The 26908-nt window shown below is 40.5% G+C and overlaps 1 long non-coding RNA gene across 1 annotated transcript; it reads right to left on the bottom strand.

The window, feature by feature from the left end:
• Positions 1-4850: 4850 nt before the first annotated feature.
• Positions 4851-19900, bottom strand: LOC127563063 (uncharacterized). Its single transcript, XR_007953881.1, has 3 exons — positions 19613-19900; positions 5467-5702; positions 4851-5096 (listed from the first exon to the last, which is right to left on the bottom strand). It is a non-coding gene; the product is annotated as an uncharacterized LOC127563063 (long non-coding RNA).
• Positions 19901-26908: the final 7008 nt, after the last annotated feature.

Here is a 26908-nt window from a genome sequence, read left to right as displayed (position 1 = left end):
ATCTTTCTAGAGCTCTTGTGAGTTCCAAAGGAAATGTTATTTGTAAACCACTATGTAGATAATAGCTATTACTTAAATCACGTTTACTGGCTGATGATAACTCTTTGGATTTTAACTTAGTTGAATTTTGGCTTTCTCCACTCGTTACCCTGTTTTTCTGGGTCTTTACTCCTTTCTATAGTTCAGAGGCAATGGCCATGAGCCTGGATCTCTTTGACACTTCCTCTCACCCCAACCTTCATCTCATCCACACCCCTAACTTCATGCCAAATTAGTTTTTGTTTCAAACTTTCACAAATGGCAGGTTCATCTTGGGTTCCCATCTTGTTTCTATTTCTAGGATATTTTTGATTTCTCACTTATCTGGAGGACCTGAGATCACAAATGATCCACCTGAGACTAATGAACAAATCTCTCTTTTCAAGATGCAATTTTTCCTTCAAGGCTTTCCCACTGTTCCAGTCCCCTCCCAACAGGTGTTTTGTTGAATCCAGGTTCCCAATAGAGAAAAAAAAAAGGTATTTTTAATATGTTGTCATCAACAGTGGACAAACTTTTAGCTCTTTGTACCATCACACCAAAATATGAGAATAGTGAGCCATAGCAACATTAGAATGAGAGAGTTTAGCCTAGAGTATTATGACAAGACTTACAGAGGGAGAAGGAAATAACGCCATTCCAGTATCACTTCCAAGAAAACCCCAAATAGGTAATAAAGAGTTCAACACAACTGAAATAACTTAACAATTCAAATAACTGGAAACAACTGAACAACAACAAAAAAAAAAATACCAAACACTGTGCTAAGCACTCATTTGATAATACTGTTTTCCTAAACTGTAGCATCTTACGGAATTGACCATAATACTACAGATGTGGTCTGAGCCTGGGAAAGTTGGGCAGGATGATTATTGCTTTCTTTGTCTTGAACACTAGATCTTTCTCAATACTTAGCACATGGCATAAACTTAATACATGCTTATAGATTAACGTCACCCAAATTCTATTTGCTTTTTTGGTCGCCACATCATGTTGTTGTCTCCTTTTGCCCTTGTACCTAATATCCTGATGTGTTTTCTGACCATTTCTCTTCAGGCTGTGTTCCAGACCTTCTTTACTATGTCCCCATGCAGGATACTTTACACATCCTCCACTCCCCCATTCTTTCAGTTTTTGTATATGTCCTCTTACTCCATTAGAATATGTGCTTTTTGAGGGTAAGGACTATCTTTCTGCTTTTATTTGTATTTTTAATGCTCAATACAGTATCTAGCATATGGTAATCACTTCAATTCATGCTTACTGACTGACCTGCTGTCTAACCCTGTTTCCCTCATCTTGTACTCATGAAACTTAATTTTTTGAACCCAACATTCAACCCCTATTAAATGTCATTTTATTTCATTTGTCTGAATGTTCTTTTTTGAATCTGCCCTGTCCTTCAGTGAATTCCTATTTTTGGATGTGTTACCTGAAAATTTGATTAATTAGGCTATTGGTTTTATTTATCATTAATAATACTAATAAAAATCCAAACACAGACCCCTAGTGCCCTCCACTGAAGACCTTCCCAATTGCTTTTGAATCATTTATTATTATTAAACATATGGTTCTGACCATTCAACCAGCTCTGAATCTACCCAACTGCTATATTATTTATCTGCCCTCTGTCTCTTTTTTTTGACAAGCCTGTGAGAATAGGTCTTGTCAAATGCTTAGCCTACAATGTAGGTAAACTTTGTAGGATTTTCCAGATCTAACAGTCTGATATCTGTATCATAAAAAATGAGTTTTACTTGGCATAATTTATTCTTGAGAAAGCCCTACTGACTCTTTGAGATCATGTTTTCCTTGTGAGAAGTTTGTCAACCATCCCTTTAGTAACAGATTCTCAAATTTTTTCAGAGATTGGAGCCAAGCTCCCCAGCTTCTAGTTTTTACACTTCATCCTCATCCCTTTTGGGACATTTGCCATTCTCTAAATTTCTCTAGTTCTCCACAAGATTTTGAAGAGTGCTAACAGTGACTCTGCAATCTTATTTCTTCCAGTCCCACTAAGAGAATAGATATAATATTCCTAGTAATATGAATTCAACAAGAATAGCTACCAGCTCTCTTACTAATATTACTCTGAGAATTTATAAACCTGTTACATTTTGCCCCAAATTCATAGATCTAGTCCAATATTTATATAGAGATTTTGCATATCCATTTGAATAATATTTTTTAAATAATTGATCCCCTCTTCTCCCTACTAAACTATAGGATCCATAAGAGAGGAACCATGTCTTAGGCTAAACTCTGTATCTTCTCAGAAAGACACACACAAAAAGTTAAGGACCTCTGTCCTAGAGACAATAAGGAAGCATTGAAATTTCCTGAAAAAAGAATGTCATAGTCAACTCCAACAGAGAGGGCTCTAAATCAAACCCAGATTATGTTCTTCCAGGATTGTTCGTGAAAAGGAGGCAAAGGATAGACGCAGGAAGCACAAGTTCTGTTATTAATCTCACTGTTCTCTCCCTGACTGACCTTGGTGGAAGTCCCAGCCAGTCCAAATCATCTGTTTCCATTTCTGTTTTTTAAAAAGGTCTTTTTTGATAAAAAAAAAATATATATATAAAACAAGCCAGAGTGCAGTGTCTAGCCAAAAGCATGAAAGGTTTTATGTTCTTTGGGGACAAGGGATGATGGGGGTGAGAAGCTGTGTGCTAGAAAGGTCTGATGGAACACATTCCGCTTGAATGCCCGGCAGTTACTAGTCTTTCCAGGCCAGTGGGAGACCAATAGAAGAGTCTTCACAAACGCCCAGCCAGCCACGACATATTTGGAGAAACGCTTGAGCTCTAGGGGTGATGGTGTGAACACTATGAAAGGTTCTGTCACTATGGAGAAGGACAAGAATAGGGAGATCCACAGTTACCCAAAGGAATCTGGTGAAGGACCACAATTCACCAGGAATTGGAAAACAAGGGTAGGGAACATGGGACAATAAATCTACACCTAGAAGGGACATTAGCAGTCATAAACTCCAACACTCTCATTTTGTGGGGTCCCACAAGGGTCGACTGATTGAATTTAAACTCAGTTCATCTTAGCTCCAAATCCAGCGCCTATTCATTAAGTGAGTCTTGCCCAGGCTAATTGTCTAGGTTATTATTATTATACCAAGGTGGGTCTAGAGCTAGACTTCTTGCACCAGCCTAAAGTTGACCATACCTAGCTGACACATTGCAGAACAGCTCCCTGGTGACCTTCATCCCTGAAGCAGGGCTACCTGGCCCAGTTCCAGCCTTTGTAAGGTACACATAGGCTACCTCTGAGCATGAACTGGTTTGGTGATGTGCCATTAGCTTCCCTGGTACATTATGGAGCCGTCGTAACATTTGGACGATTGCCCGTGGAGAAAGTGGTCTCAGTTCTGGCCAGCTGCCCCTCTCTGTGTTCTGGATTAGTCTTAAGTAAGGCAGTTTCTCATCAAAGGCACCCACAGTGTTCTGTAAAGCCCTTGGATCTCTGCTGCTTCTGACTGGATCACCCCTACCTCCTTGGGCTCAGCACAGAGCTGACAGCTTGCTCCAGGGACAGACTCACAACCGAAGGGAGAAAACAGGTTCATCATTAGGCCCACTGGCCATCTGCCTCCCTGTTCCCATCCTCCAGCAAGGGGCTAGCCAGCCATAGGGGGGTTGCTAAGTCATCGCTCAATTAAGCACCTCCCTGACCCGTCCTGTTTAGTCATTTGAGCAGTATTTAAAGACCATTCCTGTTGGCTCAGCAGCAATTTGATACTTGGTACATTTCCCCTCCTTAGTGGTATCCAATCTCTGAGACTTGGGTTTATAAGTTACTTGAAATAGGAAAAGGAAAGGGAGAAGTACAATAATAGAAAATAATAATTACTTGTCCAGAAAACAGGCTTCTGGGATAAAGATCCATTAACCCAGGCGGAAGAGATGCTCTCTAGAGGGTTTGTGCTTTGGATTAGCAACAGGTTAGAGGAAAGAGGTGGAAGAAAGGATGCAGAATTCTCTTCAAGTGTTTGCTAAGTGCCTGCTAAATCCTCAGGGACTATAAAGTCACAGGCTTCCAGTTGAAAGGGAGCATCTAGTCCCTTACTGAAGAGTAAACTAAAGCCCAGAGAAATTAAATAAGATTAAGTGACCTTTAAGCCAAACCCCTCCATTTTATAAAAGGGGAAAGCCAGGCCAATTTTCTGGTTTTCTAGAGAAGGAAATGGCATTTTGTAGTAGTAAAATGACTTGTTTAAAGTCACACAACCGAGCCCAGTCTGACTGACTCCATCTTATCTTAGACCTTCCATTAACTGAACTTCATGAGGATCAGATCTTATATTCTTCAGTTCTGCTCACTGAGTGCCTATTGAATGCTCACACTAGACAAGGCCCTGTTGTGGGTGCTAGGAATACAAAGACAAAAAGGAAGTCATTGGAAATTTCAATGTACTGGGAAAAACCAGCACCTCTCACGTCCAGGCTATACGGAGTAAATACAAAACATTTTCATGTGAGGAAGAATGCTAACAGGGAGAGGAAGGGGGTAATCAATAAAGACTACCTTGTAACAAGAGTAGTAGTAATAATAATAAATATGATATACACATATAAAATATGATATAAATTATCTGTAATATGTGTAACACAATACATATAATAAGCATATAACATGTAATATATATGCTATAATATATACATATATAATTAATATATATTTTAATGTATGCAATATATATTATATGTGACATAATATATAATATATGAAATGATATAATACAATAATCTATAGTAATTATAATAATAAATTAATCACTGGCACTTATAGAGAGTTTGTGAGCAAAGTACCATATATATGACCTTATTTTATCCTCACCATCCTTATTCCCATTTTATAGGTAAGGAAACAGGTTCAAAAGGTAAAGTGACTTGCCCAGAATCACTCAGCTTGTAAGTGTCTGAGGCAGGATTTGCATTCAGATCTTCCCAACTCTTAAATCCAGCACTCAGACCCGCTGTGCCATCGCAGGGTTCCCGAAGACAGAGATGAAGAGGAAAAGTATTCCAAGAACAGCAAGTAGCCTGAACGAGGGCAAAAAAGTGGGATATGAGGCTTGGGAAACAGCAGGTGGGCTGATTTGGTTGGAACATACAGTATTTGAGAGGAAACCACGTGAAATCAACCTAAATGGATTGGATCCAGTTTGTGAAGGGTGTTAAAATGAGAAAAAGGAAGTGGTATGATGGTAAATGTTTAACAGCCAGTTGAGAGTCGGTGGAGGAGGGAGGGAAAAGATTGTATCCATGACACACTTTTCATTTTAAATTGTATTATTAACATTTTTCCATCATTTTCTTAAGTCTAGAAATCAACAAATAATAAATGCAGTCCAAATTTATAATTTGTCAATTTTCAAGGTGTAAATGCCTGAAAATTTAACAATCAACTCACCTGTTGGACTTAGCTCCAGAACAGTCTTGCTTTGAAACAGGGGAGTTGATCATTTGTTCCCCCCGAGGCAATAGGGAGCCACTGCAGATGTTTGAAGGAGGAGTGACCCATCGAATGTGCTTCAGTAATATTAATATGGCATCTTTGTGGGAAATGGATTGGATTGGGGAGAAGCTGGAGGCAGGAAATCCTATTAGGAAACTGCTGCCCTAGGCCAGGGGTTGGGATGTGACCACCTAGGTATGGAGAAGAGGAAAGGTATGGATAATAGAACTCTGGGTCTTTGATGATATGGAGGGAGAATAGCCAAGATTATTAACCAATTAGGAATGAGAATGAGGAAGACTGCTTTGTATATTTGATTGATCAAAGTTTACCTGAAGGAAGCAGAGAAAAAAGCATTTATTGATCATTTTCCTCATTCCACTCCATCTCTACCACCTGAGCTAGTCCTGAGTGATGGATTTTGAATTAAAGGCCCTCAGTTCATAGCTGTCCTTTGCTGCTTGGGGCTATGAGCAGGTCTTAGGACCCCTATGTAATTCTGTTTCCTCATCAATAAAATGAAGTCAAGATTCCTTCCAGTTCGGTCTACGATGCAATGAGCCTACAATAACATTTTTTAAAGAACTGGTCCTTCTGAGAATGCCTTCTATTTACATTATGTATAATATCCAGTTTTGTGATTATTTATATATTGTCTGCCCCATTAGAAATCAAACTTTGGGGAGCTTAACTGTCCCTGGCAGATTAAAAAAACCCTGTTAATGAAGGTTTATTTGTAATAATAGTAGCTGCTCGACTATATAAGAGTTTACTTAGTACTTTGCAAATGTTATCTCTTTTAGTCATTACAATAATCCTGTGATATAGGCAGCTTTTATTATCCCCATTTTACAGATGAGGAAGGTAGTTATGTGGTGCCATAGTGCACAGAGCATTAGCCCTGGAGTCAGAAAGATTCCTCTCCCTGAGTTCAAATTTAGCCTCAGACACTTACTGGTTGGGTGATCTTGGGCAAGTGATTTAACCTCTGTCTGCCTGTTTCCTCAACTATAAAAAGGAGGATATAATATCATCCACATCCCAGAATTGTCATGAGAGTCAAGTAAGATAATGTTAATAAAGTTCTTAGCACAGTGCTTCCCACATGGAAAATGAGAAATAAATGTTGTTTCCTTCCTTCCCTTCCAGGGAAACTTCTCTGTCTCGATCCATTTCTAGGAGATTCCCCATACCTCTCTAGGTTGTTACCTTGTTCATAGACTGATAAATAAAATTTTTAAAAGACTGGATAGCACTCCTCAGAACATTAGCTCCTTTCCTAGGTATCATGTGCATTTTCATAGGCTGTCCAGGAAGAAGAACAGGAAAGGGAATAAGCATTTATTTAGCACCTTTTATGTGCCAGGAACCATGCCAAGTGTTTTACAAATATAATTTCATTTGATTCTGACAGTAATCCCCAAAGACAAGTCTTATTATAATCCCCATTTTATAGTTGAGAAATTGGGGCAAGCAGAGTCATTTAAAATGACTTGTTCAATATCATACTGATAGTATCTAAAACTGAATTTAAACTCCAGTCTTTCTGTACTTTATCCATCAAACCATCTAACTGCCTCAAAGAAAGAAATATCCTCACTTTTGTAGGTTGGGCCACAGGAATCACTCTAATCAAAACTGATCAGTGGAGAAGAGAGCTTTCTATTTTTTCTAATTTTTCTATTTCTATTATTTCTATAGAAAATAAGTTCCTGAGGGCAAAGCTATATTTTTTTTCATTTTTATCTTTGAAACCCTAGAATTTTGCACAGTGTGTGGTTTGGAATAGATACTTTAAAAATATTTATTAGAGATAGAGAATATTATGAAATATAAAATGGATAATTTTGATTATATAATTATATTTAAAAGATTTTGTACAAACAAAACCAATGCAGCCAAGATTAGAAGGAAAACAGAAAACGGGGAAACAATCTTTACACAAGTGTCTCTGATGAAGGCCTCATTTCGCAAATATATAGAGAACTGAGTCAAATTTGTAAGACTACAAGTCATTCTCCCCAGGTGATAAATGGTCAAAAGATATGAACAGGCAGTTTTCATAAGAAGAAATCAAACCCATCTATAGTCATATGAAAATTGCTGTAGGTCTCTACTGATTAGAGAAACCACTTTGAGGTACCACCCCACACATATTAGATTGGCTAATATGATAGAGAAGAAAAATTTTAAATGTTGAAAGGAATTTGGAAAAACTGGAACATCAATGCACTGTTGGTGGAGTTGTGAACTGATTCAACCTTTCTGGAGACCAATTTGGAACTATGTTCAAAGGGTAATAAAAGTGTGCCATACCCTTTGATCCAGCAATACCACTACTAGGTCTGAATCTCAAAGAAAATTTTTTAAACAGAAAATAACCTATTTGTACAAAAATATTTATAGCAGTTTTTTGTGGTGAATAAGAATTGGAAGTTGAGGAGATGCTCATCAATTGGGGAATGGCTGACAAAGCTATGGTATATGATTGGATTGGAATTCTACTGGGCTATAAAAAATGGCAAGGGGGCTGACTTCAGAAAAACTCAGAAAAACTTACATGAACTGATGCAAAAAGAAATGAGCAGTACCCATAGAATATTGTATGTAGTAACAGCAATACTGTACCATGAACAATTGTGAGTGATTTTGCTCTTCTCAGCAACACAATCAAGACAATCTCAAAGGATTCAAGATGAGAAATGCTATCCACCTCCAAAGAAAGAACTGATGACATCTAAATATAGACCAAAGCAGCATATTATTTCCCACTTTTTCTTCTTCCTTCCTTCCTTCCTTTTTTTTTGTTTTGTTAAAGTTTTCTTCCACAAACTAATATGGAAATGCTTCAAATGATTGCACATATATAACTTATATCAGATTGCTTACTGTTTGGGAGAGCAGGACAGGAGGAAGGGATGTTATTTGGAACTCAAAATTTCAAAACAACAAATGTTAAAATTATTTTTACATATACTTGGGAAAAAATAAAATATTAAATATGAAAAACAAATACTTCTTGTTGTTGGCTCTGTCAACATGGATCATCCCATTAGTACACATATGCTGGTTGACTCTTTCAGTCCATTCTCTTTAGCAATATTGCCCATACCATATTGATTAGTTGTGTTAATGATGAACAAAAGGATATTGATTTTTTAATGATTCACATTTAGCAAATTCTGACCCAAAGATTTTGGAGGGACTAGAACTGTGATTTCATTGGCATAAGGAATTCCTTGTTGAGAAAATGTCTTCACACCTTGCAATTTATGGTCTTAAGTTGCTTAAGATACCGAGAATATTAGTAACTTGTCTAGAATCATATAGCCAATAGATATAGACATCCCAGAATTGTCATGAGGGTCAAGTGAGATGATGTTAATAAAGTTCTTAGCACAGTGCTTCCTACATGGAAAATGAGAAATAAATGTTTGTTTCCTTCCTTCCCTTGCAGGGAAACTTCTCTGTCTCTATCCATTTCTAGGAGATTCCCCATACCTCTCTAGGCTGTTACCTTGTTCATAGACTGATAAATAAAATTTTTAAAAGACTGGATGGCACTCCTCAGAACATTAGCTCCTTTCTTAGATATCATGCGTATTTTCACAGGGCTGTCCAGAAGAAGGACAGGAAAGGCAATGAGCATTTATTTAGCACCTACTATATGCTATGTACCAAAATATGTCGGAGCTAGAATTCAAACTCAGATGAGTCTGGTCTCTGCATTATGCCATGTGGTCTCTGAGGTCCTGGGGATACAAAGGCACAAATAAAACAAGCTAGAATCAGGATTTGAACTCAAGCCCTTTCATTCTCAATCATCTCATCTTTCCACTAGATCAGAAGAAAATGAACGAAACGAAAGAATCCACTGCAAGCAAGTCTTAACCCCTATCAGGCTTTCCTTAATGGGGACCAAGGATGAAAATGGCCAGTGTGGATGTCTGCCACTGACACAGTGTCACGACAGTCCCCCAAATTGCACTCCTATTTCTAAACTAGCTATTCTTTTTTTCCTGTGTCATCCTCATCGACACTTCCATTACTGTGCATTTACGGGCTACTCCGCGCTCCATCAACCCTACTGGTTCAGACCATAAACTGGAGGTTACTAGGCTGGCCAGGGACCCAAGGAGGCTTTCAGAGTAAACCCTCTCATGGTAAATGGCCACCCTATTTCTTGTCTCTTTATCGACAGCCACTTTGCTTCCAGCCCTCGACTTTCAGAGCCGACATTAATATTATTCACTCCTACATCTGGTCTCCTTCCCCTACTCTCCCCGCTACCCCCCCAATGGACTGGAAGGCATTCAGCCAGCAGTGAGCTTATACCCTCCTATGATGCAATACAGCCTGCTCAACTTTTGCATAACAATTCAGCCAACACAGTTTTAAGCATTCAATTCTCCTTCCCCAGCTTCTTAAAATTCCCTGCAATATAATTATACTGATGGGAATGCAGAAAGATAATTGCTTTTAGAGGAAAGTTTTTCCTTTGTTTCATGTTCATCTGCCTCCCAGAAATGGAACGAGAGAGCCCTTGAACAGCAGAAATACACATCCATGTGTCTAGAGTTATCATTTATTTACAAAGATAGACCTTGACAAATGTAATTTGTTCAATAAAATTAAAAGGAGGCACGATAATTCACTTAGACAAAAGAGACTTGAAAGGGGACGTCATCGGCAGTGGCTCACTCCATCAGCCCAGAAGATCAGCTGACTAAAGAAATGGCAGGTGTCCCCTTTTGGAATGCGGCATTGAAATAGTATTGGGGTTGGGGAGGCGGGGAGGGATGAAGCTGAGGAAGAAAGCTCGAAATTGGAGCAATTCTTTATTCAGGCAATAATTATACAAATTAGATCTATGAAAGCCAGAGAATGACTGTGCCTTGAACCCTGTCTGTGTGCATAGAACAATGGGGAAATTAATAATTAAATCTATTACATATGCTCATAACTCAACACAAAAGATACCTCAGTAGTTCAAACACTTCTGTATTTTCATTTGAATAAAGCTTTCACACATTTCCCTCATTATATATGTATTATATTTTAAATTTAACAGCTTATTTTGTTGCCTTTATGTTTGAATTAATAAGGCCACACTTTAATGCACTAATGTGGAATAGCATTAGCCTGCTTTGCAGACGAGAACTTTGGAAGGAAAAAAAAAAAAAGCTCCAGTTTCCCAGGGGTGAAATCAATTTGCCCCATAACATGTTGTCTCACAAGCACATCTGGAATCTTGGAAGCCCTTGCTCACTTCCCCCCTTCACGAGCTTCTGATTTCTTTGCTCTTTACTTGAAGGAGGGGGAGGGACCCCGGAGTGGAAGTCTACACTGAATTCTATAGACCCTTCAGGACACAGCTTCTGGATTTTGCAATCACTTAAGCGGTTAACAAGGTTCCGATCCCTAGCCAGCGTTAATTTTCCAGATGGCCAAAAATAAATAAATAAATAAATAAATCCTAAGAAAAATAGGGCTGTGGGTTTGTTCGGAAGCCAAGCCCTGTCTCTCTCATTCTTTTGGTCTAGAACAGACAGAGGTTCCTAGTTTCTGTGATGATGAGTGCCACCAGGCAGAAATAAGTAAATCCGTGTTTCCTCTAGTTGCCACTTGCCGCCCTGCAGATTAGTGAGAAGAAAAAAACAAAAAACAAAACAAAGACAAAGGGTGGAGGAAGACACGACAGAATGGCATGAGTGCTAGCTTTGGAGTAGGGGATCCAAGTTCCAATCTCTTCTCAGCCTTTATCTGCGCATCTTTCATCGAGTGATGAAACTTCCCTGATTCTGAGATTCTTAATCTATACAATAGGAATTCTTGACCTTTTTTTTTGCATTGTGGACCCATTAGGAAGTTTGATGAAACTGATGGAGCCCTTCTTGAAATAATGTGTTTTTTTTTTTTAAATATTGGAAGGGAAAAAAAATAACATCCATGTTACTTTTACATGAAAATGATCCAAATCACTAATGTTTATAAAAACTGAAAGTAAAACAGCTCTGAAGTTTTATTTCACACATCCAGTGATATTTGTGTAAAAAAATTAAGGGAAAAGAATCATTGTTGGAAGAGGAAGTGTCAAAAGTCTAATACAATGTTTTTGAGATCTCTAAATAATGCCTTTTGATTGACTTATTGATTGATTAAATAATAATAAAAAATAATTGAAGACAAAATACATCCAAATTACCAATATTTATATGAAAATGATCCAAATCACTAATGTTAATAAAAAACTGAAAGTAAAACAGCTCTGAAGTTTTATCTCACAGCCAGTGATATTTGTAAAAAAAAAAAAATATTTTTAAGTTAAGAAAGGGAAAAGGATCATTGTTGGAGGAACTGTCAAAAGTCTAATACAATGTTTTGAGATCTCTAAATAAATGAATGAATAATGCCTTTTGATTGATTGATTAAAACATAATAAAAAATAATTGAAGAAAAAGACATCCAAGTTATCAATATTTATATTAAAATGACCCAAATCACTAATGTTAATAGAAACTGAAAGTAAAACAGGTCTGAAGTTTTAGCTCACATCCAATGAAATTTGTAAAAATTTTTTAAAAAATTAAGAAAGGGTTCAAAAAAATAAAGAACCAAAAAATGCCCTCTGATTGATCAAATAATAATAAATAATTGAAGAACAAGACATCCAAGTTATCAATATTTATATTAAAATGATCCAAATTAGTAATGTTAATAGAAACTGAAAGGAAAACAGCTCTGAAGTTTTAGCTCACATCCATGATATTTGTAAATATTTTTTAAATTTTAAGAAAGGGAGAAGGATCATTTTTGGAGACACTGCCAAAAGTCTAATACAACATGAGTTCTCAAAAGAATAAAAATTTTAAAAATACCTTTTGATTGATTTAATAATAATAATAATAATAATAGAAGGAAACGCTCAACCTCAGTTAATGAAGACAGAAAAGAAAGGTGTCTCTTTTTCCCACCCCAATTTATGGACCAACTGAAACCTAATCAGAGACTCCCCTCTGGGCCTCGAAGAACCTCTGCTATAAAAGAGGGGCTTGAACTACATGGACTGAGAGTCTTGCTAACTCTAGGAAATTGGAGGAGGAATATGGAGAGGGATATATTGAGTGGGAGTTAGTGGTCTAAAAGGTCAAGTAGAAGCCAATTAAATCTACACACCCCTGGCAATCTTTTTTTTTTTTTAAGTGCTACCATATACCCCTGGGCCTCCAAGAGCCTCAAAGAGAATGGACGTGACCTTCTGCTAGAAACTGAGGAAGTGACCCAGGAACCAAAGCACCCAAGTGAACGGGAGAGAAGAGGAACAGGGAGGAGCCAGCAGCCGCCGCCGCATCTGAGCAAGAAAGCAGGCCAAAGCCTGCTTACTTAAATATGATCCCGAGCAGCTGCGGGCTCAGGTTGTGCAGACTGAGGCTGCGTGGAGGCCCTGGCGGCACCGAGGAGTTTCTCGCCTTCCGAGGAGTGCCAAATCCAGGGATGCTAATTGCATTGCAAATTTCTAACATCATTTGCAATTCTTGAAATTACATTTACTCCTATTAAGTTCTCTCTTTGCGGCTCGGTGGAAGGAGGAAGGCAGGTCCCGGAAAGGGGATTTGGGTTACAGAGGGACTCAGCCAGACCCTTTGGCTTCAGGTGTTGGGCTGGGGGAGGGAGGGAAGGATCGGCAGGGATTCAAAGAGCAGGAAAAAAATGCTTGTTTGTCTTCTTTTAAACGCTGATTGCCGGGAGAATAAACAAAACCTGCAGCTAAATGGGCCTTAAAGGAACATTGGGTAATTTTGAAAGAAAAAACTCACCCAATAACTGTTCAAAGTAGTCCTGTGGGCCCTATGGTGACAAGCAGCATCCAATCACCCAGAGGGGTAGATGATAACTTGCTTTGGAAATAGTTGGTGCAGAAATAACCACTTTTCACCTCTTCCCTTTAAAGAAAAACTAAAGTAAAATCAAATCAAATCCAGATAAACTTGATGCGTTTTGTTTAAGGAGAGCACATTTGCTTATCAGAAAAGCTGGGAAACTGGCTTTGATAATCAAGGCCCAAAGACCAGACCTCTCTGGCCAATTCAATTTAGAGGACTTCGATTCAGTAAACATTTATCAAATATCTCTTTTGGAACAGCCACTGGGCTAGGCGATGGACTTACAAAGAAAAAAAGCTTACTTTCTACTGGGAAGAAATAACATGGAACAGTTGAGTAGTTAGGAACCATATATCCAAATTAAGTCACTCGTAAGCGGAGGAACTGAAGAAGATTGTGTTGGAAGTGGTACTTGCATTGGAGGGGGTTGGGGTTTCCATTTCATCAAACAAAAGAGGAGTCGAGAGATATTCAAGTTTGACATCTGACAATAGCACAGCGACTGGTATGGTCAGAGCTGCCCACTGCTGGGAGCCCGAAGGAAGCCATCAATTTCTGCCCCTCCACCCTCATTGCGGATGACCCAATTTTAGAATGCAGCAATGGAAAGTTCCTTAGTGTTTTTCCCAAGTAAATTATTTATTCCATGTAATTAAATTGCTAAGCACATGCATATATATGGATATATGCATAAAGACATACATAGAAGAAGCATATAGCTTTTAATTGGGCCGTCTTTTAAAAATAATTAAACCAGTTTTAAATGAAATGCTATTTAAGGTTGTCTTGCAAGTAAAGAAACCATCTTTAGTAGAGCCTTAATAAACCGAGTCACTCACACTGGGGCTGACTAGGTGTGTCACTAACACGGCTTTTCATTAATAAGGAGTCCGGTTTTCCCCGTATAGACCAAAGAACCACAATCCTCCAAACACAGGGCGAAGAAAAGCCTGCTCAAAGTCATTTAATATCCTGCTGGAGTCTTTGCTCTCATCTGAGTCCAAACTGGAAGGCTATTTGACTCCTGTCTCGAATCTTTCTTTGATGGCGAGACCAGCGAATTTCTATTTTGATCTAGTATGATTTCTATTCAAGGCCGACTTCTAGAATACAGCAGTTAAAGGGTAGCTTATGTACTCTTAGAAAGGGAAGCAGTGATTACTAAACACCAGCCCGGCTTCATCATGCTAGACTAATTTCATTTCCCGCGTTAGCAGAGTTACTAGCTGGGTAGATTGGCAGATGGGGTGAAGGAAATGCTGGGGACATTGGATTTCAGCAAAACAATTCACATTCTCTCATAATATAACCTTGAATAAGATGGAGAGTTTGGGGCCAGCAGGTAGTAGAGCTAAACTGATATAGATCTGATTGAATGGTCAGACCCAGACTATATCAATGAAATGATAACAACAGGAAGGGAAGGCCCCAAGGGAATAATCCTATGCTATTAAATAATTGCCAGTGACTTGGTTAAAACTATACCAGTGTCTCTCCGTAGTAAGTTTTCAGATAACATTTAGCTGGAGGAATGGCAACAACAGTGAAGGACAGAATCACAATCCAGAAGGATCTCAACAGATTAAAGCATTAGACTTAATTTGAACATCAGGATAGATCATTGGTGCTAAAATGAAAAGAAGTTACAGGTAAGGTTCTGTGGTGAGCTGGAATACTCAGCATTTCAAGTACAGAATAAGAGAAGTATGACTAGACGGTCATCCTTGTGAAAAATGATCTCGGCATATGGGTGAACTGCAAGCCCAGTGTGAGTGATCATTGTATGACAGAGTCAAGCTTAGGCTGCAGTGAGAGAGATACTGTCCAGAATTATGAAATAGTGCCAAGGTACCCATCCCACATTTTAGTAAACAAGTAGACAAGCTGGAAATCTCTCCAGAGAAGAGCAATCTGGTTGGTGAGAGGACTGGAGCACATGCCAAACAAAGGACTGGGAATGTTTGTCCAGAAGATGAAAAGACTTGGAGGAGGGGAGGGAAACATGACTATGATGTTTAAATATTTGAAGTGTTATCTTGTGGACAAAGGATTAGACTTGTTTTGTTTCATCCCAAAGAGTGGAAAAAAGGGTGATCATGAGTGGAATTTACAGAAAAATAGATCTAAACCTAATATAAGAAAAACATTTTCTAATAATTGAAAGGGAAATGTTTGTCCTGGGAGGTGATGGGCCTTCAATGAACATCTCTAAGCAGAAATTGGTTCATTATCTGTCATATATGATTTTTGATTCAGGTCAAGGTTAAATTAGATGGTTCTGAGAGCCATTCCCAATCTGAGAGTTGATAGTCTTGGGAAGCTTCAAGGCAAGTACTTAAAGACAATAACACCATCTTTGGAGGTCACCATGCAAAGTTCCATTGCAGTAGGAATTTTAGGATTTGGTGGCAGCCAAAAATACATTGTAGTGTGGAGGAAAGAACACTTACTTGATAAGTGCTTAAGAGACTCGGATCTGGCACGATCAATGGATGTCTTTAAGAAAATCATCCAACTCCTCTCTATTTCTGTTTCCTTATCTATAAAAGGAAGAGAGATAGGCTAGATGATCTTTGAGGTTTCTTTCAGTTTTAACAGCTGAGGAGTCTGTGAGTAACCTCATTGATAAAATGGAGATAATAATAACTGCTTGTTCTCTCTGTCTCTGTCTCTCTCTGTCTCTCTCTGTCTCTGTCTTTCTGTGTGTCTCTCTGTGTGTCTCTCTGTTTCTCTGTCTCTGTCTCTGTCTCTCTCTCTCTACTCTGTCTCTGTCTCTCTGTGTCTCTCTGTGTCTGTCTTTGTCTCTCTGTCTCTCTCTCTCTCTGTGTCTGTCTCTGTCTGTCTCTCTCTCTCTCTCTCTCTCTCTCTCTCTCTGTCTGTCTCTCTCTGTTTCTCTGTCTCTCTGTCTCTGTCTCTCTCTGTTTCTCTGTCTCTCTGTCTCTGTCTCTGTCTGTCTCTCTGTCTCTCTATCTCTCTCTCTGTCTGTCTGTCTCTCTCTCTCTCTGTCTCTCTCTGTCTCTCTGTCTCTGTCTCTGTCTCTCTCTGTTTCTCTGTCTCTCTCTCTCCCCGCCCCTCTGTCTCTCTGTCTCTCTGTCTCTCTGGAATTGCATGAGGTAATGTAGATTAAAGTACACAGAGATCACTCCAGCACTCTATGAAGCTAAGGCATTAAGGGTCATTATAAACGGAGAGGTTGAGGACTGCCACTGTTTAACCACTCCATTGGAGGCTTATACAGAATAAAAGGAGGAATTTCCATTGGACCATTTTTGGAAAGTTCCCTGATCTATTTGCCAGCAGAACTTAGTTGGGATAAAAGGAAGAATGTCATACCCTGGTTACTAGACTTTCAGAGTTGTTTACCAAGAGAAATGCTTCATCATGCTCTTTGTAGGAAGGATTTTTTAAACAACCCTAGCTTCTCATCAAAGGCAATTCAATTCAATTCACTGATTCAATTCAACAAAGATTGATTGCCAGTCAGCCAGTCAACAAGCATTTATTAAGAGTCTATCATATGCCAGACAACGTGCTAAGTACTGGGGATACTAAGAAAAACAAAATATAGCTCCATACATCAAGGAGCTCACATCAAGGAGCTTGACATCATACAAGCAACCAAGTACATACAAAATGTATTTAAAAGGAACCATCAGAGGAGGTGGAGGGATGGGGGGGTGATGTAGAGAGAGGGAAAGGTCTACTGCAGAAGCCAGGATTTGAGCTATCTTGAAGGAAGTTTTGGAAGCAAAAGCCTTCCTGCATTGTGCTTAGGGAAGGCAAGGGCAGGAAAATAAAAAGACTTGACCATAAGAAGCTTACATTCTACTGGGGAAAAAAGAAAGCAACACAAATAGATAAATAAATTTTGAAATGTATATGAAATAAAAGTAATTTAAAACATAATTTATAATTTTAAAATGTGAAATTTTAATTTTAAATTAAAAAATTTAAGGGAAGGGAAGACTTCATATAGGGAAAGGCACTTAAGCTGAATCTTTAATGAAGGTAGGAATTCTCATTGGGCAGAAATGAGAAGAAAGAGCATTCCCAGCATAGGGGTACAGCCTGTTTAAAGATATAGTGGGGATAGTTAGAGCACTCGCCCTGAGTTCAAATTGTACCTCAGACACTTATTTCTTTGGATTTCAATTTTTTCCCTCCTTTCTCCTTTCCTTTCCCCCACCTGAAGACAGCATGTTCAATCATTTTAAACATATCAGAATCTCTTTTTACAGATATTTTTTAAGCCAAAGTCTGGAGGTATTAAAAAACTTAGCCAAGACCGCAAAAGGTTGTAAGAAAGCATAATAAGGTTTGAATTCAGGTTCCCTGATTATAAACCCAGTATTCTTTCTCTTGGCTCATGTTACTAAGAGGGCAATGTTTTTTTTAATGTGTGGATGGTTTTATTAAAGGCAAAAGGTAGAAGTAATGTGATTTATACTGTGATCATTCAGTTGTTTTTCATCTAAGTCCAACTCTTCATGGCTCCATTTGGGATTTTGTTGACAGTGACACTGGATTTGCCATTTCCTTTTCCAGTTCATTTGACAAATGAGGAAACTGAGGCAGAGTTAGTGACAGCTCACACAGTTGGTAGGCATCTGAGGCCAGATTTGAACTTGGGATGGGAGTTTTCTGACTCTATGCACTATGGAGCCACGTAGCTGCCCATAAGTTGTGATTCTTCTGATCATCACATAACTCCATGGCCAGCCAGATGGGAGGTATCGGAGGTAGGATTAGAATATGGGTTTTCTGACTTAATTCAGGCAGTCTCACACCTAGCACATGGCCCATTGAATGTCTTAGGAGCTAATGAGGGAGTGGAACAGAAAAAGAGAAGACCTGGCCACCAAAAACCATGGGACAATCAAAAGGCCCCTTTCACTAGGGCCATAAAATGTGTGAAGAAAAAATTTTTAATAAGGCCGTCTCCTGCATCTCCAGAAAAATGGACAGGTTTGTAGTGAATTTGTGGAAGAACAAGGGTGAGAGCTGCTTTGCTGAAAGGAAAAAGGGAAAGAGCAATGTCTCTACTGTTAAAAGGATCTGAATTCAAATCCCCACTCCCTTTGTGCAAGCACAAGATGCACGTCCTCCCTGGATCTTGGGTTCTTTATCTGTAAAATGAGGGGTTTGAGCCAGATGGTTTCTGAGACCCTTCTCTTGACTTAAGATTCTGATGTTGAGATCAAAACATCAGTGGAGTAAAATGAGCTATCCTTGCCTTAAATATGGTGGTAGGGAGGCAGAGATGACAAAGGAAAGAGTTATTTTTCAGTAATAAAGTCCATTTGTTTCCTGAAAATAAGGAAACCCATTTTCATTCTCTTCTTAAGTCTACTTTTCATTTGAGCAGTAGTTGAGTTGCTGAGGTGTTAGGTCCTAGAATGAAACTGGGTTAATTTGGAAAAGGCTCTCTGGAGTATGTCAATGTAAGCCATTTCAGAGACAAAGATAGTATAAGACATGTAACAATATCTGTCAATGGAGACCCAATTTCTGAAGAAAGAAAGGTAGAGTTTCAGCAGGGAGAGACAGAAAGACCAGGAAGGGGTCTCAGAGGCCAGCTGGTCCATTTTACAGATGAGGAAACAGAGACCCAAAGAGATGGTCACCCGAGTGATGTATTTCGGAGATGGGATTAGAACTCAGGACTTCTGGCTCTCAAAGTTTAATTCTTTCTACTCTTCTAGGTTGCTTCATCTCAGGCAAGGTATAACCAGAGAGGGGGCATGGATACGGGAACCCGGACCTGAGCGTGGGCCAGGATGGGGCTTTGCTTGGCGCTGTCTCCTGCTATCTGGCAGTTTAAGGTGTAAAAGGTGAAGAGAAAGTTGGGTGAGAAGAGGGAGACTTTGAAGCCTGCAGTCAGGGAGATTTATTATGATGCGAGAAGAAATTGGGAAGCCCGGCAGGGATCTAAAGAAGGGAAATAACATCTGCCAGAAAAGCAGAGCTGAACAGAAACCCCCATCAAAAGCCTCACATGGCTAATGCATACCATAATACTCCAGTTGACTGAATGAACTGCAGTGAAATGTAGCATTTGGCACAGGCTTCTTGCCTTTCATGGGGATTCAGCAGAGCAGACGAGTTATTCTGCCGGGTCCCCAGGGCCGATGGGGCATCCTCAGCTGGGCTAGAGCTAACCGGAGGGGCAGGAAGGGCTGGCAGCAGCCAGGGCAGAAGTTAAAGCGGCAATTACTTACCTGGTGAAATATCATTCGCCCAGATTGACCAGTCGTCCAGCCCCCAAGGTTAAATATCCACTGAGAGAAGATGCAGGCCTAGGGTCTCCCTCCTGATCGATCGATCGCCAGCCTTTGGAACACGCCATCCACTTTGTCAGAAAGGTCAACTTTTTAATCCTTCACTCCAGCCTCACTTTGTGTGTGATTTCTTTATTTAAGGGAAGCTTTAAAAATACAAATAATGAGGTTAATGTGTCCTGAAAGAGAGGGGAGGAAGGAAGAAAGAGGGAGAGAAGAAGGGAAAGAGAGAGAGAGAGAGAGAGAGAGAGAGAGAGAGAGAGAGAGAGAGAGAGAGAGAGAGAGAGAGAGAGAAGGAGAAGAATGGAGAGAGGGAAGGGAGACAAACAGAGACAGAAAGAGAGACAGAGAGAGATAGAGGAAGAAGGATGGAGAGAGGGAAGGGAGATAGAGACAGAGAAAGAGAGACAGACACAGAGAGAGAGACAGAAGGGGAAGAAGAGAAAAGAGAGACAGAGAGAGAGAGATAGAGAGACACAGAGACAGATGAGAAAGACAAACAGAGATGGGGAGAGAAACAGAGAAAGACACAAAGAGAGAAAGAGAGAGATACAGAAAGAAAGAAACAGAGAGAGAGAGAGAGAGAGAGAGAGAGAGAGAGAGAGAGAGAGAGAGAGAGAGAGAGAGAGAGAGAGAAGAAAGCAGGAAGGGAGGGAAGGAGATGAAGAGAAAGGAAGGGAGCAAGGGAAATGGTAGAAGACAGAGAGAGATAGAGGGAGAGACAGAGAAACAGACAGATGGAGGGGAGGAGAGAGGGAGAGAAAGGGAGGGAGACAGAAACAGAGAGACAGACAGACAGAAGGAGGGAGGGAAGGAGGGAGGAAGGGAGAGAAAGAAAGAGAGGGGAAGGAGAGGGAGAGACAGAGAAAGAAAGATGCTCTAAATTATGTCACCAGAAGCAGGTGAACTTCCCCACCCCAAGGAAGATGCAGCCCAGAAGGGGGGCAAACCCTTTCTCTTTGGGGCTTGGCTTGAAAATGTTGGTGCCGGGTTGGTGGGGGGCTCAAGCCCCCAAAAGTTAGGAAACTTGCAAAACCCTGCCATCCCCCGCAGACTGCAGGCTTTATGGAAAGTCAAGTTGGGGGTCCTCAGCGGACATCTCAACCCTGCAAGGAACCCCGTGGGCAACAGAGGCCCCAGGGCGGGCAGCCGAGGCCCCCGTGGGCAGCCGAGGCCCCCGTGGGCAGCCAAGGCCCCTGCGGGCAGCTGGCCTGCAGAACTCTCCCGAGCTCCACGAGGTGCGCTCTCCGAGGTCCCTGGGCCTCTTGCACCACCTAGTGTCAGCAGTGCCGACGCGGCCAAGGAAGAGATGCCCTTATTTCCAGTGGTTTCAGAGGCTCTGCCAGAAAGAACCAGAAAGGGAGCCAGTGGTTGGGTCGGAGCTGGACCCCAAGCCAGGGGCTTCCTCCAGGGTCAGGGAGGCTGAGTCCGTGGGATCCTGGGCTGGAAGATCTGGGTTCAAATACGGCCTCAGCCCCTTAACTTACTGTGTGACCCGACAGAGCCTCGTTCTTGGTCTGCCTTCCTTTCCTCAACTATAGAGGAGAGTCCATAATAGCACCCACCTTCTGGGGTCATTGCGAGGACCCGCACTTAGCTCAGTGTCTGGCATGTAGTAGGTGCCTAATAAATGCTTATGTCTCCCTTTCCCTCCCCCACAAGAGAATCCACCAGAATTCATAGAAGGGATGAAGCTACTTTGTATTTTATTTTCTTTTTGGTTCTGGCTTATGATTTGTCATATTGCCATAAAATCACAGGTCTGTCCATTCAGAGATGGGAAGGAGTCTCAGGAAACACCAGATACAGCCCTTTCCTTTTACAGATGAGGAAAATGATATCCAGAGAAATTAAATCCAGGATCACACGGGGAGCGAGTGGCAGAGGCAAGACTGAAGACCAGGTCTTTTAAATCCCAGTCCCTCTTTCAATCCAAGCTTTTGGGGACCTGCCCTCCAATCCAAATCTGAGGTATGATCCTGGGCAAGTCCCAACCTCCAAGGGTCTCAGTTTCTTTCAAAATGAGGGTGATGGGTCTTCCCACTGCAGATCTGTCATCCTGGGATCAGGGCGGGAAACTCCCCTCACCAGTACCCATCCATCACGTGCTCTTCCTGGGCACCGAGAAGTCAGATTTGTCCAGCATCCCATGGCTAAAATACATCAGAGGCAAGACATGGAGTTTCTACCCTCTATATCCCACTGCCCCTCTTTTCCTGAATAGCTCCAGTAAATAATTAATTCACTCAGTAATGTGTAGATTATGTTAATTTATGAACAGGAATCCCACAAGTCACGGGGCCTCAGATCCTCTGGAAACCCCTCGTGGTTGATTCACACTTTGAAAACTGCTCTAGTCTATGTCTTTGCTAGAAAATCAGGCATGTATGACTACTATTCATTTCTTATAAAATCTCCAGAGGATTCTCTTTAACAAGCATTCATTATGCACTTAGCAATCAGTCAGTCAATAATAAATGCTTAATGACTAACTAACTGACTTACCATATGGCAGGCCAGTGCTAGGTATTAAGGGTACAGAGACAAGAAGGGGAAAAAAATCTGGCCTTAAGGAGTTTTCATGAGCAGTAAGGGGAAGGGGAAAGGGAGAAAACACACATATAGATCAGTAAATACAAAGTGATTTCAGGAAAGTAATGCTGACATCTGAAAGGGAAGATCCAGAAGTGCTTTTTTATGGGGATGGAAGTTGAGTTAGACCTAAAAGGTGGCCAAGCAATCCAAGAGTAAATCCATTCCAGTCCTGGATAACAAGAGATGGAAATGGCGTGGCCCACCAGTAGGCCAGTTTGTCTGAAACATAGGAGAGTGATATGAAATCAGACCATAAAACATAAATTGGAACCAGATTAAGAAGGATTTTAAAACCTAAAAGAGTTTGTTATTTATCTTAGGAGAAATAGGGGAGTCACTGAAAATGCTTGAGCAGTCGGGGAGGAGACATATTCAAAGAAATTTAAATCTCAAACTGGATGGAGAATAATTCCATGAGAGAAGAGACCAGAGGCAAGAAGGTCAATTAAAAGTTTGATCCAGACAAGAGGCAATGATGGTAGATAGAAAAAGAGCATCGGCCTGGAAGACAAGAAAGCTGGATTCTACTCTTCTGCTTATCGTCAATAATAGCTAAACCTTTTCTTGTTTTCTTTTTCCTTATATGCTAAATGAGAATAGGACTAGGACCTCAAAGTTCTCATTTTGCTTTAAAGTTCAAGCTTCTTGATTCTAATATTCACTAGTTTCCTTATTCTCTGTATGTAGTGCTAGCAAACATCCCTGGAATGTTCAAGGAACTTCTGGGATAATTTGTCCAGACCCCTGGGATTTCATTTTTGGATACCAGTGAAAGGACAGGAGAAGGAGGAAGGGAAGAAGAGAGGGAGACAGAAACAGAGACAGAGAAAAACAAAGACAGAGAGAGAGAGAGAGAGAGAGAGAGAGAGAGAGAGAGAGAGAGAGAGAGAGAGAGAGATGATCCTTTCATACTGGGCCATTGGATCTTCTTAAAGTTTAAGCTGGGGAGGGGAAGAGATTGCCTTTTTAGGGGTAGCGACAAACAGCTTCAGAGCTAAAAGCCTTCTGTTATCTCTTGTGTCCACCAGCCTTGTAGTGGGATAATTGCCCCCTGATAATTATTTAGAACTTGATAAACTAAAATTGGGCATCCAGCAGTTTATCTGGCTGCAAGTTCAGATCTGGGCAGGAGTAGATTACAGCCCCAGACACATTGGCAATAGCTCAGTGATAACGGCTCCCATCTGAGATATGGTTTATCTCTCTCCCCATGGGCAATGTCACCCAATAACTGCCATCTCCAAAAAAGGCAGTGGGGAGAAGAATCACAGCCTAAGAGCTGGAGAATTAGTGGGGCCTGGTTTCATTTTTATGGGGCTTGGTCAGAAGCTCACCCTGACCACTTAAGCTGGTCCATGAATCACAATCGCTTAACAGGAGAGCTTAGGGACAGCAGAGGAACTCCAAGGAGCTTAGGATCATTAATTTAGAGTTTTCTATGGAAGGAACCTTAGAGGTTCCCTGTCCCCTCCTCTTCCCCAGATTTTTGCCACTACACTCAGTTTTAATCTCTCTGCATAGACATCCTCAGATTCTAGTTTATTTTTTTAGGATCATTATAGTCTCCTGATCTTACTCCAGTCCTCCCAATTAACTTCCTAGCTGTCTCTCACACCTGCCCTCCCATCTTATTTCTCACATCTGTGACATTGCATAGACCAGGCTCCATATCTGGAAGGTGTTTCATACTTAGCCCTGACTGTGCTTTAAAAATTGTTTCAAAAAAAAAAAAAGAGAGACCTATCCTGATTTCTCCTCATTGCTACTGCTGCTCTCCCAGCCCCCACCCCATTACTTTGTATTTATTTATTTTGTATAGATTTTGTATTAACTTGTCAGGGCAAGTGTTGGTTTTCCCCAAGAGAATGTAAGCTCCATGAAGTCAGAGACTGTTTTGTAACAGAGTACCTGGAACATAGGAACTTCATAGCTTATTTTATGGATAAATCAATGAAGGAATACCCAAAGACCTGATTTCTCACCCACTTTTCTCTTTGAGAGTTCCTGGGCACTTCATCTTCCCTCTAAACAAATGATTCCTGGCAGATATTAATGAAGAAACAGCATCTTCCGATTTTTTCAACCATTCCTCTTATCTTTACAGGGTTCTTATTAAGTGATATCTGCAGACTTATTTGGGTGATGTCATGCTAGCAAATTGCTGTCAATTTGCCACTTTCCTTGAGCTCTGAATTTAATAGAATAAAGACTAAACAAATGTACAAGCCTTGACACACACTAAAGGCATATGGCCATGTGAATAGCCTTCAAGAACTACAGAAAACCAATAAGCATAAACAAAATAATTTTGTTATTGTTCAGTCACGTCTGACTTTTCGTGATCCCATTTGGGGTTTTCTTGCAGTGCTCTGCCATTTTCTTCTCCAGCTCATTTTACAGATGAGAAAATTGAGGTAAACAGGGTTAAGTGATCTGCCCAGGGTCACACAGCTACTAAGGATCTGAGGTTGGATTTAAAGTCAGAAAAATGAATCTTCTCAATTTTAGATCTGGCATTCTATGTACTTCTCCAAACAAAGCAACCACAACTTTAATAACAAAGCTCCACTCCTTGTTGGGGACAAAGCCTCCCTACACACTATGTGAATAAGGAGGAGAAAGGGTTAATAACCCGGAGCCATGGTGCCTTTCTATAGTTGGAGAGTCAGAGTCATCCCTTTTATTTTTGATGGATCCATGTCCACCAAAACCAGAGCAAATGGTTTTATTCCTACAGCAGAATGCAGAAGGGATTAATGGCAAGTCAATAGGTTGATAGTTTAGGGCATAAAGTTTGCAGTCTACTTGGGTGAAATACATCTTTTTTTAAAAATCCACTAATCTTTCAAATATGGTTTGGAAAATCTAGATAATAAGAGATCTGCCAAGCCATAGAAGCATCCGTCCCTGGGAGGGAACTTTACTTCTTCAGCCTTTGCACATTTTACATGTACTTGTCATGGTCTATTTTTTCATTCTAGCTTTTTTGCATAAGTGCAGTTTCCTTGGCTAAGAAGGTAAAATCCACCGGAGCAGGGACTTTATGGGAGTTAACATTTGTTATTTCCCTTAGTGCCCAGCACTGTTTTTATTCCTCAGTTGATCTGTCAACAAACATTGATTATTGAAGGCCATGGGCCAGGTTATGAGGACTGGCCTATTACTTGATCCTAACTGACTCCAGTGACTCCATGGTTGACCATTGACTCATCTATATATTGGGAAGCTTTTAATGGACCAATGACAATCCTGGTCAGCTACTTCAGCTACTCCAAGAATGGAGAGTTAGGAACTTTACTAATCACAGTGTGCTTGTGGTTGATAAGGGTGATTGGAGTTGGGGAGGGGGCAATATAAATCAGGCCAAGGTCTCCTTCCTGCTTAGTCCCTGTGAATCTGTCCAGTTACAACAGTCAGATAGAAAAGCAAAGACCAGGAGAACTGGGCTCTTGATTGGGTTACCCATCCCATTAACTGCCCAAGTCCTTTTCATTTTGTGTGTCTGTGGGACTGGAGCCTCCCACAATTGCAAGTTTGTGAGCAATAAGTGGCCGGACTTTTGATGCTTAGAGTATTTATGTTTATTATATCTCACCCACAATTCCCTCTCCAAGGTACAATGCTAAGCTCTGGGAATACCAAAAAAAGTGTACTGTGTTTGCTCTACAGAATTCCCATTCTAATGAGGGAGAAAATATACAAGATGTATTACATATACAAGAATATTTCATAGCAAGGGTTCTGAACCTAGGATCCACAGACTCCCCCAAGGGGTCTGTACATAGATATCAGGGGGCCAAGAACTTAGAGAGAGGAAAAAATTACATCTTTATTTAAATATAATCATAGATGAAGGTGATCTCTGCTGAAAGAGAGAGGACTGGGGAAGGCTTCTTGCAGCAGTCAGTGTTTGATCTGGGACTTGAAACTAAAAGGAGGAAAAGGTAACATCCAGGGCACAGAAGCAACTGGTGCAAGAGTTAGTGAAGCACCTACTATGTGCTAGACACCAAACTAAGCATTTTACAAATAGGATCTCATTTAATCCTCACAACAATCCTGGGAGGTAAGTGCTATTATAATTCCCATTTTGAGGAAACTGAGGCTAGACAGAAGGTGAGCTACTTGCCCAAGATCCTGCTGCTGGCGAGTGTCTGAGATAGGGTCTGAGCTCTCCAGTCCCAGTGCCTTACCTACTGTGCCAATGAACTACCTCTTAAAAGTCCTGAAGTCAGAAGATGGATTGGTAGAAAAAAGGAAGAACAGGTAGACCTAATACAGTAGACATTCAACATGATCATATCTTAATACAATTTTCTTAATATGACTGATTCAAATCGAGACAACCACTTGGTCCCTGGGAGTCAGCAGTCACTGCCATGGATCCAAAGGTATATCGGGGAATTTTGGGGGCTTTGGACTGAAGATGAGACTGATGATCACAGCGATGCTGATGTTCCCTAAAACATTCTCATAATCCTGAAGAAGAAGAGAGTTGGAGAAGCTAGACATGGGAGAACATGAAAGTGAGAGGAAACTAAGAGGGAAACCGGCTCTCAGATCCAAGATGGTGCTAGACTTGGGCAGCTGTGGGAAAGCATCGAGAAAGACTCTTCCTCAGGGACGCTGTATCCCCTCTGG

This window comes from Antechinus flavipes, chromosome 4, assembly GCF_016432865.1.
Source record: "Antechinus flavipes isolate AdamAnt ecotype Samford, QLD, Australia chromosome 4, AdamAnt_v2, whole genome shotgun sequence".
In the NCBI taxonomy this organism is placed as follows: domain Eukaryota; kingdom Metazoa; phylum Chordata; class Mammalia; order Dasyuromorphia; family Dasyuridae; genus Antechinus; species Antechinus flavipes.
This window is presented reverse-complemented; position numbering and strand designations above follow the sequence as displayed.